At 40.8% G+C, this 17,411-nt stretch overlaps 1 protein-coding gene across 1 annotated transcript in view; it reads right to left on the bottom strand.

Annotated features, from left to right (window-relative positions):
* Nucleotides 1-17,411, bottom strand: part of SKAP1 (src kinase associated phosphoprotein 1) — a 368,343-nt gene that overhangs the window by 64,404 nt on the left and 286,528 nt on the right. The gene's annotated exons all lie outside the window — the stretch shown is intronic.

The following is a 17,411-nucleotide window of genomic DNA, read 5'->3' as shown; positions in this document are numbered from 1 at the left end:
AATATTATTTGGAATATTCAAAAATCAGTTGGAGAAGAAATATGGAAGAATGCTTCAATATATGATTACACCTCCAAGAATTTTTTACATACTGTATTGTTGTATTGTGTTTTGAGGCCTTGGCCTATGTAAGCCGCATCGAGTCCTTCGGGAGATGCTAGCGGGGTACAAATAAAGTAATAATAATAATAATAATAATAATAATAATAATGTATTCAAAGACTCAATTGCACCAACAAAAAAAGACTGAGTGGTTAAAATGTATTAATTAGCAGAAATGGACAAATTAACAATGTTGCACAAAGAAAAATCTTTGGTCAATTTTCAGAAGATTCTGATACATTTGTTACTTTGTGAAGACACATGTAACAATGGAGAAAAGGTACAACTTTGCCTTTCAATAGATAGTAGAATGTAAGTAGTAGAAGATAGCACATAAAGGCAGTTTAAATATACAAAATGTAGCCTCTGATCAAGGGAGGGAAAATAATGTTATCGCTTCCTACGGAATATGTAGCATAGTGTGTAGTAGTATGTAAACGTTGCAGTAGCCATTTAATATTATTTTATGTTTGCAAGATGTGTGCGTGCTAATAAAATATTTAGAAGGGAATTTATAAAAAATATTGTAGGTACAAATACACTTTTTACAGTTAGACATGTTCTGAAAAACCTTCTGATGGTTTCCGGAAAAGCTAATTCTTCTTAATCTGCCTACTGTTCCATGTCCACACTATCACCAACAAAATGTCCCTGTAGCTGTTTGTGGGATTTTTTGATAAGGTGAAGAGGGGCATTTAAATTTAAAAAATGATCATTCATTCTTTTTCCCTTTTTTTCTTTAAGGTATTTATTTATTTCCTCTTGGCCCACCAGGGTACTAAAGGTGATCTCAACACATGTCTCATAATAAATTAATAAACGTACACATGGGATATGCCACCAAAGGAAGACTTGAGGATCAAAGCTGATGTAGCTTTTGACTTTGCAAGACTGAATGTGTGCAGGATAAGTCATGAAGCTGGATTTACTCTGTAGATGAAGACCCCACAGTGATTATTATTATGAGTGATTTGTATTCCCTCATTATCTCCCTTGATCTCCAAGGCTCTGTCCCTATTGGCAATATAATTACTTATCTACTGTACCAGATTATTGTAAGGACTGACCGAGATAATGTATGTGAAGCACTCTAAACCATCTAAAGTTCTATATAGTTATTGCTCTTCCTGATGATGAATTTATTAAATGCCGAACATTTGCTAAGCTCTTTAAAGAGACAATCCCCTGATGACAGGCTTGCAATACAACAGAAATAATACAAAGGGGGGAAATTAGGTGTGAATGGGAAAGAGAAACAGGGAAACTCAGGCAAAAAGTCTGAGAGTTATATAACTGGCCTCATACTACTAAACTCCAAATGGATAGGGTTACTGATATGATTACTGCATACTGATAGGCACAGGGCTAATGGATAGGGTTATACTTATACTACCATTACATACACAACTCAAGGGATGAAATACCTGCTAATGCAGTGATATGACTGGTCTCAAATGCCTACTATTGATTGCTCAGCATATAGTGAATCCCAGATTCCACATGACTTTAGATGGATTTGTTAAATAATCATTTCAACACCTCCTGGCCACATGACCCTGGAAACGTACAAGCAGTTTGGCCAATCCAATTTGAAAACCCCTTTACTCCCTGTGACATCCATACTACATATTTAGTAGCAGCCTTTTGTGTAGTGACATTACAAACAGCCCTTACTCCTTTTTCTGTCTGGCAATAACAACCTATATACCAAGGCTTAACATATAGAAAAGGAAGGGAAAATGGGTTATCACCTGCTAGCAGAGGGAGGTAATATTTTAAAACATGCCCCATAAACCTATCAATTGTTATTTAAGGCAGTAATAGCAATCACTTGTTATAGCGTCGTAAATTTACATGGCACTTTATAAGCATAACACAAGCGGGAAAGCTTCCTTAGATTTGACAAGTATCTCCGGTCTCACTAAAGAGAAGACAATGAATGAAACACACTGTCAGGGGATGATGGAGGCCATGGGAAGAGGAAAAGGGAGGGAGATGCGGAAGAACCGACTTAACAGAAGGAGAGAAAGGAATCCAGAAGGAAGCCGGGGTTAAGAGACTAGCAGAAAACACGGGCTGAATATAAACAAACATTGATGAAGTGGTAACATAACACAAGGTGTCTGTAAACACTTGGTGAACTGGTCATCTGCAAAAGTTGTAAAGAAGGATTTTTACCATCATTTCTCCTACACAGATTTCTGATTAAGTGCAAATACATAATTCATTTTTTTCCCAATCATAAGACACGGTGGTAATTTATTACTTGATAAACTGAGATTTACATTCAAAATAGAAAAATTGGATAGGGAAGAGAGGTGGCTGGACTTAGGCAGTAAATAATCACCATTATTGAAGGTGACTTCTTTGACACTAATATGAGGTAGCTAGTAGGTGTTCTTTATCAGGCCTCTGAAAATGGAAGCATGACTCCATTTGGCTGCCACAGATACTTATAATAATGGAATCACACATTCTGGTGCCCATAATAACACAGGGTGGCAATGAATTCCAGAGATAAGTTTTCAGACTGTCCACAACCTCCTTATTATGCTTTTAAAGAAAAATATAATTCAACAGAATTACATACATAGATATAGAAAAAAATAAAGAACCTCCATGCTGATGAGGATAAATTTCTTACTAAGATGCAACTACACTGTAGAATTAATACAGTTTGAAACCATTTTAACTGCCATGTTTGAATGCAATGGAATCATGGGAGTTGTAGTATTGTAAGGTCCCCGAGTTACAAACATCTGACTTACAAATGACTCATAGTTACAAATGGGGTTAAGACAACAGGAAGTGAGAGAAATCTAACCCTAAGAAGGGAAAAATTCCCTTCTGAAAGAGTTATCATGGGGAAAAGGTAACTCAACTGAAGGTTTAACACCAATCCTTGTTTCCGCAACAAGTCAAATTTTTCAAAATTCAATTATCACAGGAACAGAAAGTGAGGAGAAATATTCTGAACAGGGGCACAGATAGAAAACTAACATCACAGGGGTGTTAACCCTTCGCTATGCTATCCAAAGAGCGTGCGTGTGTGTATGGCTGGAGTTACACTTTTAAAAGTTACAATTTGCTGTTGAGTACTCATGTCCAGTATGGAATACATCTGAGCACATTAAAACAGTGGATGTGGTTCTTAATGAGACATTCTGCATTATCACAGGATGTCTACGCCCAACACAGATGGAGAAATAATACTGTTTAGTTGGTATTGCACCACCTGACACCTGACAGGAAATAGCAGCCAGCAATTAAAAGACCAAGGCATGGACATCTCCAGTCCATCCTCTGTTCAGCTATCAGCAAGCATGCCAATGACTTAAATCAAGAAACAGCTTCCTAAGATCTACAGAGATACTCACAGGAACACCTCAGCAAGTGAGAGTCCAAAAGTGGCAGAACTTCAACCAGTGGCTGATACCACATGAGAAACTCCCTCCTGGGCACACGGAAGACTGGGCAACTGGAAGGTGCTGAACAGGCTGTGCTCTGGCACTACGAGTTGCAGAGCCAACCTTAAGAAATGGGGCTATAAAGAGGAGTCTGCAACAAGCAAGAGTGGAGAAGAGCAAACCACAGACCACATACTACAATGCAGTCTGAGCCCTGCTACATGCACAATGGAGGACCTTCTTACAGTAACACCAGAGGAACTTGAAGTGGTCAGCTTCTTGTCAAAGGAAATTTAGCATAATGCCAAGTTTTTAACTGTGTTTGTGCTTTTTTGTATAACTGTATACTCAATTTGCTTCTGACATGATAAATAAATAAATAAATACACTTAAAAATGTACCTTTTCTGACTTACATACAAATTCAACTTAAGAACATACCTACAGACCCTATCTTGTTCATAACTTGGGGACTGCCTGTAATAAGATGAGGAAAGAAACTCTTTCCCTACAAACTTTGAATTAGAGCGCTCTCTCATCCTATATATATTCTTACTCCCTCCATCTATTACCAGAATTCAAATCATCTATTTCTTGATTTAAACACTTAAGGGTTAATTAAACTGGTTGCTATATAAAATATATAGTATGTAGCTTTGCTTCATTTTCTTTTTTACTTCCATAAGTAATTAAATGTGGTTTAAATCTTTCCTTTGTGCAATTCCCCCATAAAGTTTGTTGTCCTCATGTCAGTTCTTATCAACTAGTGAAAAAGATCTCTTTTAGATAGTCTCTGCTATTCTTTGCACGCATGAGGCAAGCTCCTTTCCAACTTGGACCCCCAGTAATTAGCATTTGAACTAGGATTTCCTGCACCTCCCTTCTGCACCATGGATGGTAACTGAACTCAGCACTCTAAAGTATTAGGATGCAAAGAGCAGCATACCATGGAAACCAAACACACTGATACCCTTCACTTGACAAAATAATAAAGTTATTGCAGGAAAGATACTGTGATAAGGGGAAAAAGAACTCTCTGTTCTACATAACTAAGGAAGGCATATAAGGAACCATGGTTGGCACCAGGCTCTCTAGCAGAAAAGAACACACATCTACATAATGTAATTTGACCCTACTTTAATTTCCATGACTTTTTATTTTTATTTATTTGGAAGTTTTCTATACCAGCCTTCTCACCTCGAATGAGGGACTCAGATCGGTTTACAGCATTCAGGTCGGTTTACAGCATTTTTCCATGTCAGGAGCGACTTGAGAAACTGCAAGTAACTTCTGGTGTGAGAGAATTGGCTGTTTGCAAGGACGTTGCTCAGGAGACATCCTGATGTTTGATGTTTTTTTTACCATCCTTGTGGGAGGCTTCTCTCATGTCCCTGAATGAGGAGCTGGAGCTGACACAGGGAGCTCAACCTGGTCTCCTCAGATTCAAACCAATGACCTGTCGGTCAGCAGCCCTACCAGCACAAGGGTTTAACCCATTGCACCAATGGGGGCTCCATTGCCATGACTCAGTGTTATAGAATCATGGAAGCTATAGTTATACATTGTCTTTAGCCTTCTCTGCCAAATAATGCTGAAGGCTCACCAAACTAGACAGACATGACAATTAAAGTGGTGCTGAACTGCATTAATACTACATTGTAAATGCACCCAAAGCAATGTTAAACAAAGAGTCCGGGAAATAGAGAGTAGTAATTGACATCAGCAACCCAGGAAGATAAGCATAGGTTGGAACAGCTGAAGGACACTCTAGAAAATTTGAAGTCTCTCTCTTTTAAATCACCTTGTATCTTCAAAGTTGCACCCAAAGTTGCTTTAAACAAAACCCATGTTTTTCTCATACTGGATTTTTTAAAAATACTCTTCCCATTGATATCAACCGTTTTTCATTTTAGCCTGTAAGGCAGGCATGGGCAAACTTTGGCCTACCAGGTATTTGGAATTGTAGGATTTGAAGTCCAAAACACCTGGAGGACCAAAGTTTGTCCATGCCTACTGTAAGGGAAGAGATTTTTTAATGCTTCAAATGGCAGCTGTGATTTAAAATCAGTTTTTTCTATCCAGGTGTGGTTGTCCCAAACTTGATCAAATTCCAAGCTGCAGTTTCTCAGCCTCTTACGCGGGAGTGTAGCTGCATGTTATGTATTTAATGTAGTACTGTATTTCATTTAGGTCAGACATAGAGGTCAGACATATTGCTTCCCCGACTCTGCTCTGTTTATGCTAGTTGATGCTATTATGTTTATGGGGGGGGGGGGGGTCTTGCATATATTTAATACTTTAAAAGTATTTTTGCACCTATTTTTTTAAAAACCCAAAGTTACTAAAATATTGATGATCAGGTGTTGTAGTTGAATCTCCTGGTACCGTTACTACTGATGAGAGGAGTAGCAGATGTGGAAAGAGGGGTGCTCAAAGTTTGGATGAGGAACAACAAAGAAAGAGAGTTAGGGAGATATTCATGTCCCCTACAGACAAAGACTCATTTGAGGGTTTCTCAGGAGAAATGGAGGAGGAAGGAGATGAAGGCAGGGGTGTAAAACGGATTACTTGGGAGCAGGAGTCTGACGAGGAGCGGCAGAGGAAACGGATCTGTGATATACTTACTGCTCCAACTGAAGAAGAAGATTTTATGGAAGTGATGGGTCTGGGAGTAGTGCTGAGGAGGAGGATGGATTGGATTGGACTCGTGTGCAAGAAGTTAGGGATGTGTGTACACAACCTACGTCCAGCAATACTTTTGAAGGGTTTTCTGGGGACTGGCAATCTGGTGATAGTTGGGGAGACCTAAGTCTTGATAAGAGATGGAAAAGCTGGTGAGAGGGGCATTGGCGATCAGCTGTGAAGGCTAGAGCAGCTGATAGCGATGAAGAAAGGGAGGAGGACAGCTCATCAACAGATAATGAGTTGTAAGATAAATGTAGGCACTGGAGTAATGGCACTTTGCAGGAGGCAAAGTGTTGGATTCATGCCTGGGTCTTTGTCGCTGCCAATTCTCTTGCTTGGGTCCTGGAACTACAGGTTGCTGCTTTCTCTGGATTTCTGTAAGTGCTGATTTCTCCCCTTCTTGACCTTGGACTGCCTGGACAACAACGCTGCTTTTTGGACTCCAATATCTTTGACTTCGGACTGTTCTTGGACTACGGTTTTGTGTTCTTCCACTTTGTTTACTTACATTCGTTGAACTCTGAGACTTTGGAGCATTTTTTCAATCCTTTATCCCGGATTATATGCCGGTTAAATCTGGATTATTTGCCAAGTTAAGTTTTTTGTCTTGCAAACTGCTTGAAACCTTTTGTTTTGGCCAGGGACACTGAAGTAAGTGTCCCTGAGTGTTTTTTGTTGCCTTAATAAACTTTGTTTGGACTTTATCACTGTATCTGGCTCTGTAAAGGCATCTGGATTCTGACATCAGGTAAGTATGGTAAGCACAGATACCTAAATTTTTCAATTGAGCAAATATATCAACAATGCATTTACACTGCATAGTTTCAGCTCCATGACCTTGGAGGCATCTACAGACAATGCTGGCTCTTTGGCTTAGAAATGGAAATGAGTACCACCCTCCAGAGTCGGACTCGACTAGACTTAATGTCAGGGGAAAGTTTACCTTTACTTCGTTTCTTTTACTTGGGTTAGTCACAGGAAGAAGCAAACTCTGATCAATGAGAGTTCCATTCAAATCTACCATCTGAAATTCAATCAAGCATTGTCAGTCTTTTTTGCAGTTCTAGGGGTTAGAAAGCTGGGATTCTTAAAATCATATATTCCGCTTTCAATATGAAACACAGTCAACATTCACCACTGAGCTCTAGTTTTCAGTGAACACAAGTGATTTGTGACAGGTGGTTTGATGCAAGTCTAATCAGCCACAGGGACTTTTCCCCCCCTGAGGTCATTTGATAAGTGCAAAAGCGCACAGGACAACCTGGCATGTCACACTTTCTGGAAGGCAAAGCTTTTCTCCACCACCACTTTTGTCTAGGGCACAGCTGTCTCTTACCCTTCATTCAAATCAATGCAAATTGGGTCAGGGTCATCCCTCAGTGTATTCAGAATTGGATCTGAAGTTGGGGAGTCACAGAAACGGCTCTCCCTGTCCTGCTTCACCCTCACCGTTAGACGGGAAAGTGGCATCAAAGATCTTTTCTAAATAAATCAGCCTTGATTGTAAACCCAGGCCAACGACAAGAGGCAACCTCATTAGCATTGATTTTAAAATAAATTATTGAGAAAGCTTCCCCCACACCACTTCCCTGCTCTGTAGATCTGTGCAGGAGAACTGTAAACATTATCTTCTTGCAATGATTTTTTAAAAAAAGGTGGGGGGAGAAAGGAAGGAGGGGGAGGGGAGTAGAGAAAGCAATAATAATAATAGAACAATCAAGGATAGATTAATATCCTTTCAGGAAATGCTATGCAAAAATGGGAGAGGAAATGGAACACACAGGGTTGCTCTTCTTTTACTGAGTATTGGGACTTTGAGGTCAGTTTTTGCAGTCCAAGCTGCTGTTCAGGGTCGGCCTTATGCTGTACTGAGACAAAAGGCGGCTGCTGCTGCGCTTTTCCCCACCCATCCACTCCCACCTAGCTGGCTTTTTAACCAGTAACAAAGGAAGGAAGCATCTCTGAGATGTCACCACTATGTGCATTATGTTCTATGAGCAAAACAATCTTCCTGACACAGCAATCTCCCTGGAGTTGGGTGGGGATCACATGAGATGTTTTACTATATTTCCCACTCAAAAAGCACCAGATCCTGTCTGATCTTAGAAGTTAAACATAGGCAGCTCTGGTTAGTACTTGGATGGTAGAGCATGAATGAATACCAAGTGCTTTATTTCAGAGGAAGGAATTGGCAAAACCACCTTTACCAAAGAAAGTTCTGTGAAATTCATGGGGTTGCTATAAGTCAACAGGTGACTTGAAGGGACACGTACACATAATGGTTGCAGTAGCAACCCATTCCACACCCGTATTCATCTACACAAGGTTCTTCCGCATTAATAGAATCTGTGGGGGATGGCTGCATGCTTGATAACCAAGCTGTGGTTCTTGTAGAGCCAATTGGATCCCAAACCAAGTGTTTTCACCTTGCACACTTGGTGTTCTGGCAGAAAGAAAAACTGGTTGTGGGTGGTGGGGTGGTTTGGGTAGAAAAGGGTTAAGTTAATTTAGAACTGCTCCTGGGTGAGCTGATTGTAGAAACAGGTATGGGGTCAGTATTTTTTTGACCCAGAGGTAGTTTGCTGTTGCTTTCTTCTGCAATTTAGCCAGCATTGCCTGTATTTCTTAGAGGGGGCCTTAGAAGGCTTGACAATATTTAACTTCCTACAGCACATGTAAGAGGTAGGGAAATTGCCCTATGATTTCAGGGTAGAGTTGAGCAAATGGAGTCAAGAATTGAACCACAGTTCAAAGCATCCTTAGCCATCATAGTCCACTGTGAAGGATGACTGGAATTGATGCCCTTACTTACTTGCTTAGGTGATCCCTCATAGCTTGAGGATGATGGCCCTCCAAGTGTAGTGTCTTGGTGGTGGATACGTAGGTGTCTGTGGAGTTCTATTCTTGATCTGCAAGTTCTTTCGCAGTGAGGACATCGGTTTCCAGGTGGAAGACAGTCCCAGTCAGGGTTGGCTTGATGTACATTCCTCTTGGCATGTTTCTCCCTTTTGCTCTCCATTCGTGCCTCTTCAAATTCCACAGCACTTCTAGTCACAGCTGACCGCCAGTTAGAGCACGCAAGGGCCAGGGCTTCCCAGTTCTCAGTATCTATGCAACAGTTTTAAAAACTGGTTGGCTTTAAGCCAATCTTTAAATCTCTTTTCCTCGGCACCAACATTACATTTCCCTTCTTGAGTTGGGAAAATAGTAACTGCTTTAGGAGATGGTGATCGGACATTCGGACAACGTGGCCAGTCCAGCGGAGTTGATGCTATAGCAGCATTGCTTCAGTGCTGGTGGTGTTTGTTTCTTCCAGCATGCTGACCTTTGTCTGCCTGTCTTCCCAAGAGATTTGCAGGATTTTTTTGAGGCAATGCTGATGACATCTCTAGAGAGTCCATGTTTTGCAGGCGTATAGCAGGGTTGGGAGGACAATAGCTTTATTAACAAGCACCTTAGTATCCCTATGGATGTCCCAATCCTCAAACACTGCTTAATTTGGAAAAATGCTGCACTCGCAGAGCTCAGACAGTGTTGTATTTCAGTGTCAATGTGTTTTGTGGAGAGGTGGCTGCCAAGGTAGCAGAAATGGTCAACATTTTCTAATGTTACACCATTAAGCTGTATTTCTGGCATTGCAGAGGGAATTGGCTGGTGACTGTTGGAAGAGCACCTTGGTTTTCTTGATGTTCAATGGGAGGCCGATGTTCAATTGATGCCCAACAGTATTTGGAAAGACAACAGCTTTTCACTCCTGCTTTAAGGCTGTATATTGATAAAGCTGCCCAAATTTTGTATTTCCATAAGGCACTTGTATTTTGAAACTTATGATTATACGATCAATTACTTCTAACCACACCTCATTTCTTAATGTTTTGCATCATGCCATTCCTCAAAAGTTCTTAGATGTAAAATTAGAAAGAAATGCTTTAGGATAGGATTGGGACAATAGGACAATTGTTTATTTACAACTTAGGATAGGATTGGTCCATAAAAACAACAAATTTAAATGCAACCAAAAGTGGAAAAAAGGCAAAGAGGAAGCAAGCATGAGTCATTCAAATGAGTGAGTATCTCATAGTAGCCCCTTAAAGACTTCAGGCACAAGAGAAGTTGGGATGGTGCACAGATGAGAATAAAGCAAGTGAATTTTACCTGTAAAGCAAATGGGGAAAACTCCTGACCAGTCAAGAAGGTTGATACTACTAGCTAACTACAATATGCGGTGTTGCACAGAATTTAGGCCAATAGAATGGAACCAGAACAAGGTCATAAGATTTCCAGTTTAAGTCAAAGACTCTGCAATGTTAGAAAACACTAACTTCTTGTCTCCCTGATCAAGGATAGTAAGTAAAGTATTCAGTCTCGCTTGCTCTCTGTCCAGCAGCTCAGATTGCCTGGCAGAGCTGTTTAGCAGAGTGAGACCCAGACATTTCCCCAAAGAGATTCTTCTGTCTCGCTTTCACTTTCAGCTTTCCTGGAAACTCTGCACTCTTCTCCTCCTCTCAGGCTGCTATGCACTAACCACATTAGCAAAGTCTTCTTAATGAGTTCATGGTGGTTTGTTGGGTCCATGCCCTTGGCCTCGAAGTGAGCCAAATTTCACCAGAAAAGTCTCGTTGGCTGCCTCCATCTTGTCCACTATCTTCTGAAATCAAAGAAAGCAAGGAAGAAATTGCACTTTGGCTACCAAAGAGAAATTAGGAAAAGATTCAGATGCAGGAGTGAACTTGAACCTGGTCTGTTCCCACCATCTGCTTCAGAGCCAAGATCAAAAATCTCTTTTTCACATAAGACGTCTGGATGTGATTTGTAGCAACCTGGACTCTAGGGCATATGCTTCAGCAGTGGAGACCATTAATGGCCATTAAACATATAAAGATTACACTGAAGGTTTAACCCCAAACTGCAGCAGCAGCTGTTCAGTCTGGTTGGACTGGAGAGAGACAAGGAAGCAGGTCCACTTCAGCTTCATTGAATGAACTCATAGCTACGCTTTGTGACATAGATTAATCAATGTGGAAGTTCTGCTGTAGATGCTGTCCTACCAATAAAAAACTGATTTGGGTAAGGAGAATAAGAAGCTGCCTTATACTAGGTCACATTTCTCCACTCCAAGTGTGGGTAACTCCAGAAAGTCATATTCCTTCATATGTGTGTATGTGCTTCATGTTACCTCTCAACTTATGCTGATCTCATTAATTTTCTGGGGGGAGAAATGCTCAGAAATGGTTTTGCCAGTTCCTTCCTTTGAAATATAGCCAACAAGTCACTGGTGATCGTCCATCCAAGTGCTAACCAAATCTGACCCTGTTTAACTTCCAAGATCAGGCGAGATCTGATGCCTTTAGGTTTCTTAGGCCGTATCTAACACTATTGCAGAACTAGAAGCAACTGTACATCTGTCTCTGGTTTTACAAAAAGATCACTTCTACTGCCCGAAATGTCCACCCCCAAAACAGGCTTTCTGAAGGATTTTATATGTTGTAATTCTATATTTTGCAGATATATTTCTTTCCCAGGTATGTGGGAGAACCTGAGGGTTACAGTGGCTGCTTCTGACGTACAGGCTGCACTTTCCCACTCCCAATCTACTGTTTACTCTGATAAAATTTAGTTTTCCAGGGTTTAAAGAACAATCCTTCAATATTAGCGGCTAACTGATCTTCTTATTTAGTGTTTCAGAGCTCAGAGAAGTTACCTTTAGGCTATAAAATGTTTAGGCCAAAAAGTAACTTCTCCAAGCCTGGTCTATGATGAAAGATGGGGAGGAAGGGAAAGCTCTCCTTAGGTGTGTACTGTAAGCTGAACAAATTGTCCTATACAGTGCAACGTGACAGCTTTTAGTGGCCACGGGGTCAGAGAGGTCTCTGCCAGTCTCACCTTCCGGCAGCAAGCCAAGACAGTGGAATCCAAGGCAGACAAGCTGGAGAACTGCAGCTGAAACATTAATATCATAATTAAATGCCAGCCTTTCCTAGTTGCACAGCGCCCCTAAAAGCTTATGATGGATGGAAGCTTTCAGAAAGAAAATCACTCATACTTTTTCCTCTGGAAGGTGCTGCCAAGCAAACTGTGCACTGTTTCAACAGTGTGGCCGAGCAACAGGCTGATTTGCCTGCTAGTCTGGCTTTCTTCACTCCTGTACACTCATAAGGTCCAGAGGTAGAACTCTGCAGCCTTATCACACAACACTGTTAGACATTATTCTTCTACTTTAACTGTCAGGGCATCCAATGGAATCCTTAGATTTGCAGCTTATGGAGGGTCATTTAGAATTCTTAGCCAGAGAGTTCTTGGGTCTCACGAAACTACACGTCCCAGACTTACACAGTTTCCATGTCACTTAAAGTGGAATATGCATAGTTGGCTGAGCCAGGAAGAGTTCAAAATGAGTCCTTAAGCATTGCACAGGACCATGTGATCAAGAAAGGAATCTACATATTGAATCCAACACCTGTGTTAAAGGCAGCTCCGCTTTCAGGCTATAATTAGGAAGTAGAGGACAACAAAGCAAAGAAGCTTACTCCACAACAAATGTGCTAGTCCAATGGTTCTTAACCTATGGGTCCCCAGTTGATTTGGTCAATTCCCAGAAATCTTAACAGCTGGTAAAATGGCTGGGATTTCTGGAAGTTTTAGGCCAAAACACCTGGGGAACAACAGGTTGAGAACCACTGTGCTAGTCTTTAATGCATCAGGGGACTTTTTGTTTTGCTGTGACAGCCTGCTTAAGAAATTCCGATAAATGAATCCTATGCCATCAAAGGTGACAGAGTAGGGCAGAGTGGAGAGATTTCAGGCCCAAATCCTAAATATTGGCTGCTTAAAATATTAATTGTAAAAGACAGACCAGAGATAAACAAATTCTCCTTGGCACTGTTCAGAATTAGCTTGATATTGACAAGCTTTCGCTTACAAGCTTTCCATAAGTCACGCGTTTCAGAGAATTCTTTTGACTCACAATGTTGGTGCATCTCACAATTTCTTAAACCCGGGAAGCCCAGGAGGCCATTAAAGTGGTTCTGGGGAGTACATGAGTGCAGTTTGCCCACCCTGATCTACATTGATGGAGCCACACATTTGCTCGGCATCTTATATTTCCCTTTTAGTTCTGAGCACCAGATATGGCTGAGAGATATTTGTACATTTAATTCCATCCCTGCATATATCCCCCAAAATATCTAGGGCCAAGCTAGAGATTTAGACCCAGACTGGGGACAGAAACCATAGAAAGGTTTGAAATGCATTTTTTTCCCATTATACCAGCTACCAGGTTTAATTTACCAGGGACTGAAACCAGAACTTTCTACATGCAAAGCATGTGCTTCATCACTAAGCTTTGGTCCGTTCCCATTAATCCTGGTGTAGCAACTGCCAATGCAGTGGGGCTGGGATTGCTCCATTAGTTATCAGCAGATTTAAGATTAATGTAAAGCACTACTTTTCAATTAATCTCTCAAATTCATTGCCACAGGATTTAGTGATGGGAACTATCTAAAATGGCTTTAAATCAGATTACATGGAAACATGGGATAAGATTAACAGTGGCCATGATAGTCAAAAATGCAGTCTTTAGAATTCATTTCACTAGATGTGAGGGAAGCATGCCCTCTTTGTGGGTTTCCCTTTGATAGCTGGTTGTCCAATGCCAGGAGACAGGAAACTATATGCCAGGGATGAGAATGCACGGTTCTCCAGATGTTGCTGGACAGCAACTACCGCCATTGCTCACCATTTCTTATGTTTGCTAGGTCTGATGAGAATTACAGCCCGACATCTGGAGTGCCATACACTCCCCATCGCTGCTATGTGGAATGAACTGCAGGTCTGATCCAATGGTGCAATACTAAAAATTCAGCAGAGGTTGTGTTTGTTTCTCTTTTTGTGTAATATGTTTTTTATTATGCAAATAAAAATCTCAGTTGTGGTTGACTGTTTCTTCCTTTCTTTTTACAAAAAAATGTAAGGGAGTGAGACTAGGGTAGAGGAAGGAGAGAGGGAGGGAGAGATAATTTCCTCAGCAAGTCATCGTCGCTAATGAAGTTTTACAAAAACAGATACAACCAAGGAAAAATAAAATTTCACAGGTGATAAATTTTTCCAATTTCCGAGGCAGAATTCGATAGGATTGTTAAATTAAGAGTGAAGGTGTCTGTTAGGAGGCAACGAACAATGATGGGTAATTTTATAGAGTGGAAAATTGAATCAAATTGCAACATTAAAACACAGCTCCTTGGAGGATCTGCCCTGTATGCAGGCCTGCTCTAGTACATTGGTGGGAGACTTGGGGAAGTTATATAGAAATGGTTTGCTGGTATAGCCGTAAGCTACATTGAGACCTGTCTTCAGAATCTCTGAGTTTAAAGAGGGGTAGAAATGGAGTGGGGTGGCGGTGGTGGAAGAATACTGTCTGGTAGATCATAGAAAGAATCTACTTTGCTACAGTTATCAAATAATCTAGACCTAAATTTAGCTGGATCACAAGCTTAACCCTAGCGTGTGTTGGGATCAACCATACACTGCCCAGAGGCCTCATCACACTAGAGAAAAAATCCACTTAAAATCCGCAGAATTCTGGGGTTTGTTGTTTAGGGAGAAGCCTTTAACAGCCTTACTAAACAATTAACCCCAGAATTCTGCAGGAAGCAAAAACTGAATTTTAAGTGGATTTTTTTCCTTTCGTGTGATGAATAGTCCTCAATTAGGAACACTTTAGTTAGCTTAGAATAGTCAGACGGGTTTCCCTTCCCCTGTGTGTCCTGTACGACAGTTGGGGGGGGGGGGGTGTACCTAATTTCTTCTCTTCTCTCGGTTTCTACTCTTATTTTCATTGGTTGTGTAAAATAGAAAGTTTTCTACTGCAAGCCTTTTTAAAGTCTGACTTCTGTTTCTTACATCTAAGTATGTGCTGTGTACTTTGAGATCTCTCTCTCTTTGTGTTTCAGAGATATGTAGTGATTGGTGTTTGAAACCTTAGAAGAGATGGGTGTTAGAGTAACTCAGACCCAGTTCTTTACTATTAAGAAATGCAGTTATTGTTTATTACTGTAAATAAACGTTTTGTGATTTTTTTTAAAGATTGGACTCTGTATCTTTGCCTGCCTAAGCTCTTAATTCATTACAGCCACATCACACGGCACTTCACACTTTGCTCGTTAATGAGCTGATGCTCAACTTTTGTATCCTGTTTGTTTTGGGATGCTCTGCTGTATATTTTAGGATAGTTTTTCCCTAACAGACTGTACAATGAAAAACACAACTAGTACCTCTGAACAGGTTCAGAGTATCTCATTCTCATGTTAGAAATGATATAGTGCTGTTCTTCTAGTCTAACACATGTTGTTGTGAATGTACAATAGGGTATTGATATGTACAGAGCATCTGAAATGCTGCCATATAAGGGTACGGAAGGCAAGTTCAACGCCTATCTCTGAACATGTATAAGTCGGCACTTCAGCACACATTTAAGTGTTTATATAGCAATGATACCAAGAGAATTCCATTAGGTTGGATATAGATGTAAATGGCCACCCTACTTAGCAATTTATATAGGTACATATCTTCTATGATGCTATTCTAGAAACGTTTCAGGACTTGTCACTGCTCGGTCCCCAAATATGAAATAATTCCCCAATAAGAAGTCGTAAACAAGAACTTCACTGGATTGCTGTGAGTTTTTTGGGCTGTATGTTCCAGTAGCATTCTCTCCTGATGTTTCACCTGCTTATATGGCAGGCATCCTCAGAGGTTTGTTTGGTCCTGAGCCAGAGGATTACAACCAGCAATGGTTAAGAGTTATGGTCCAGCAAGTCTGGATAGCCAAATGTTCCCTCTCAAAGCAGAATTCCATGACAGATTTCTGCTTTTGGGGCAGCAGAATCAAGTGTAATGAGGAGATCCCCACTAGAGCCTTCTATAACCACCCCCCCCCCCCCCCATGGCTCTGGAGGGCTGGGCAACCTTCTGAAGCCAGTTTTTGAGCAATGAGGGTAGCTGTAGAGAAGCAGGCAGGAAAATAAAATATATTATGCTTTATCAGTATAAGACTGGGTTTGGCTTCTGATCTAGAAATAAGAACAAGATGCTGGTTGCAACAGAAAAGCATGTGGGAGATGTCAGTGGACAGCTCATTTTCAGGATTAGAAATTCATCTTGTTTCTGTGACAAGATAAATTCTCTTTCAAGCCAGACATTACAAAAATACCTGCACCATAGTGAAGTGGACTACTGGACTTGAATGGTTTCCCTACAGAAAAAGCACATGTGTTTATTTAACCGTTCTAAAAATAGCATTGAAATGCCTATTTCTCTCTGGTGTGGAAATCCTCTTCTAAGTAGTATAGAATCAGAATCAGAGAGTGGGAAGAGACCACATGGGCCTTCTAGTCTAACCCCCTGCAATGCAGGAAAAGCATAAGCAAAATACACCTGACAGATGGCCATCCAGCCTCTGAAAGCCTCCAAAGAAGGAGCTTCCTTCTTGTTGGGTTTCATCCCTGGACTGCACAAGTTTTTGTGTCAAATTTCTAGTCCTCCATGAGTAGGTAGAGACAGGGCTAAACTCAGGTATTCCTTTTCCTAACATCTGAGATTCCCCAGCACTTCTAGTAGAGATGTTTCACATATGAAGAGCCATTAGAAATATGAAATCCATCCTTATGGGATCTGCTACAAATACATAAAACAAGAGTAGTTCTATGTGCAGAAATATAGATTCCTCCTGCCCCCCAGGTGCTTATGCCAAACTTTCTGCATGGAGAAACTGAAGGAACTATAATCTGACTAGCAGAAGAGATCGGCTTTGCCATTCCGTGTGTAGTGAAAGGGATAGTGAGACTGTTTTGTCATCGACATCTTAATAGGAGGGTGAATTTATATTCACATCAAAATGTTGTTATGACTCAAGTTCTGTTGTCTTGATTGGCTTCATCTGGCCAACTAAGGGATAATCAGGGGCTTGACAAAAGAGTGTTAATGACTGGGGATGTTTTCCTTAATGGCCTGGAAATCTCTCCCCTGCCTTCAGAATGTCTCACTAAATAGAGCTAGTGGGAGAGGCAGAGAAATTGTAGCAACTTTCAGTCTTGACAGAAGCAAAGAGCTGTGTTTTATTGGGATTGCAAGCTCTTAGGGATCTGTGAGAAGGTCAAGAGTTGGCTCTTTGCTAATCCATGAAAAGGTCAAGAATTGCTCTCTTTGCTAATTTAATGCAAGA

This window comes from Anolis sagrei, chromosome 6 (assembly GCF_037176765.1).
Source record: "Anolis sagrei isolate rAnoSag1 chromosome 6, rAnoSag1.mat, whole genome shotgun sequence".
Lineage (NCBI taxonomy): Eukaryota > Metazoa > Chordata > Lepidosauria > Squamata > Dactyloidae > Anolis > Anolis sagrei.
Note: the sequence above shows the minus strand (reverse complement) of the source record. Positions and strands in the feature narration are given on the sequence as shown.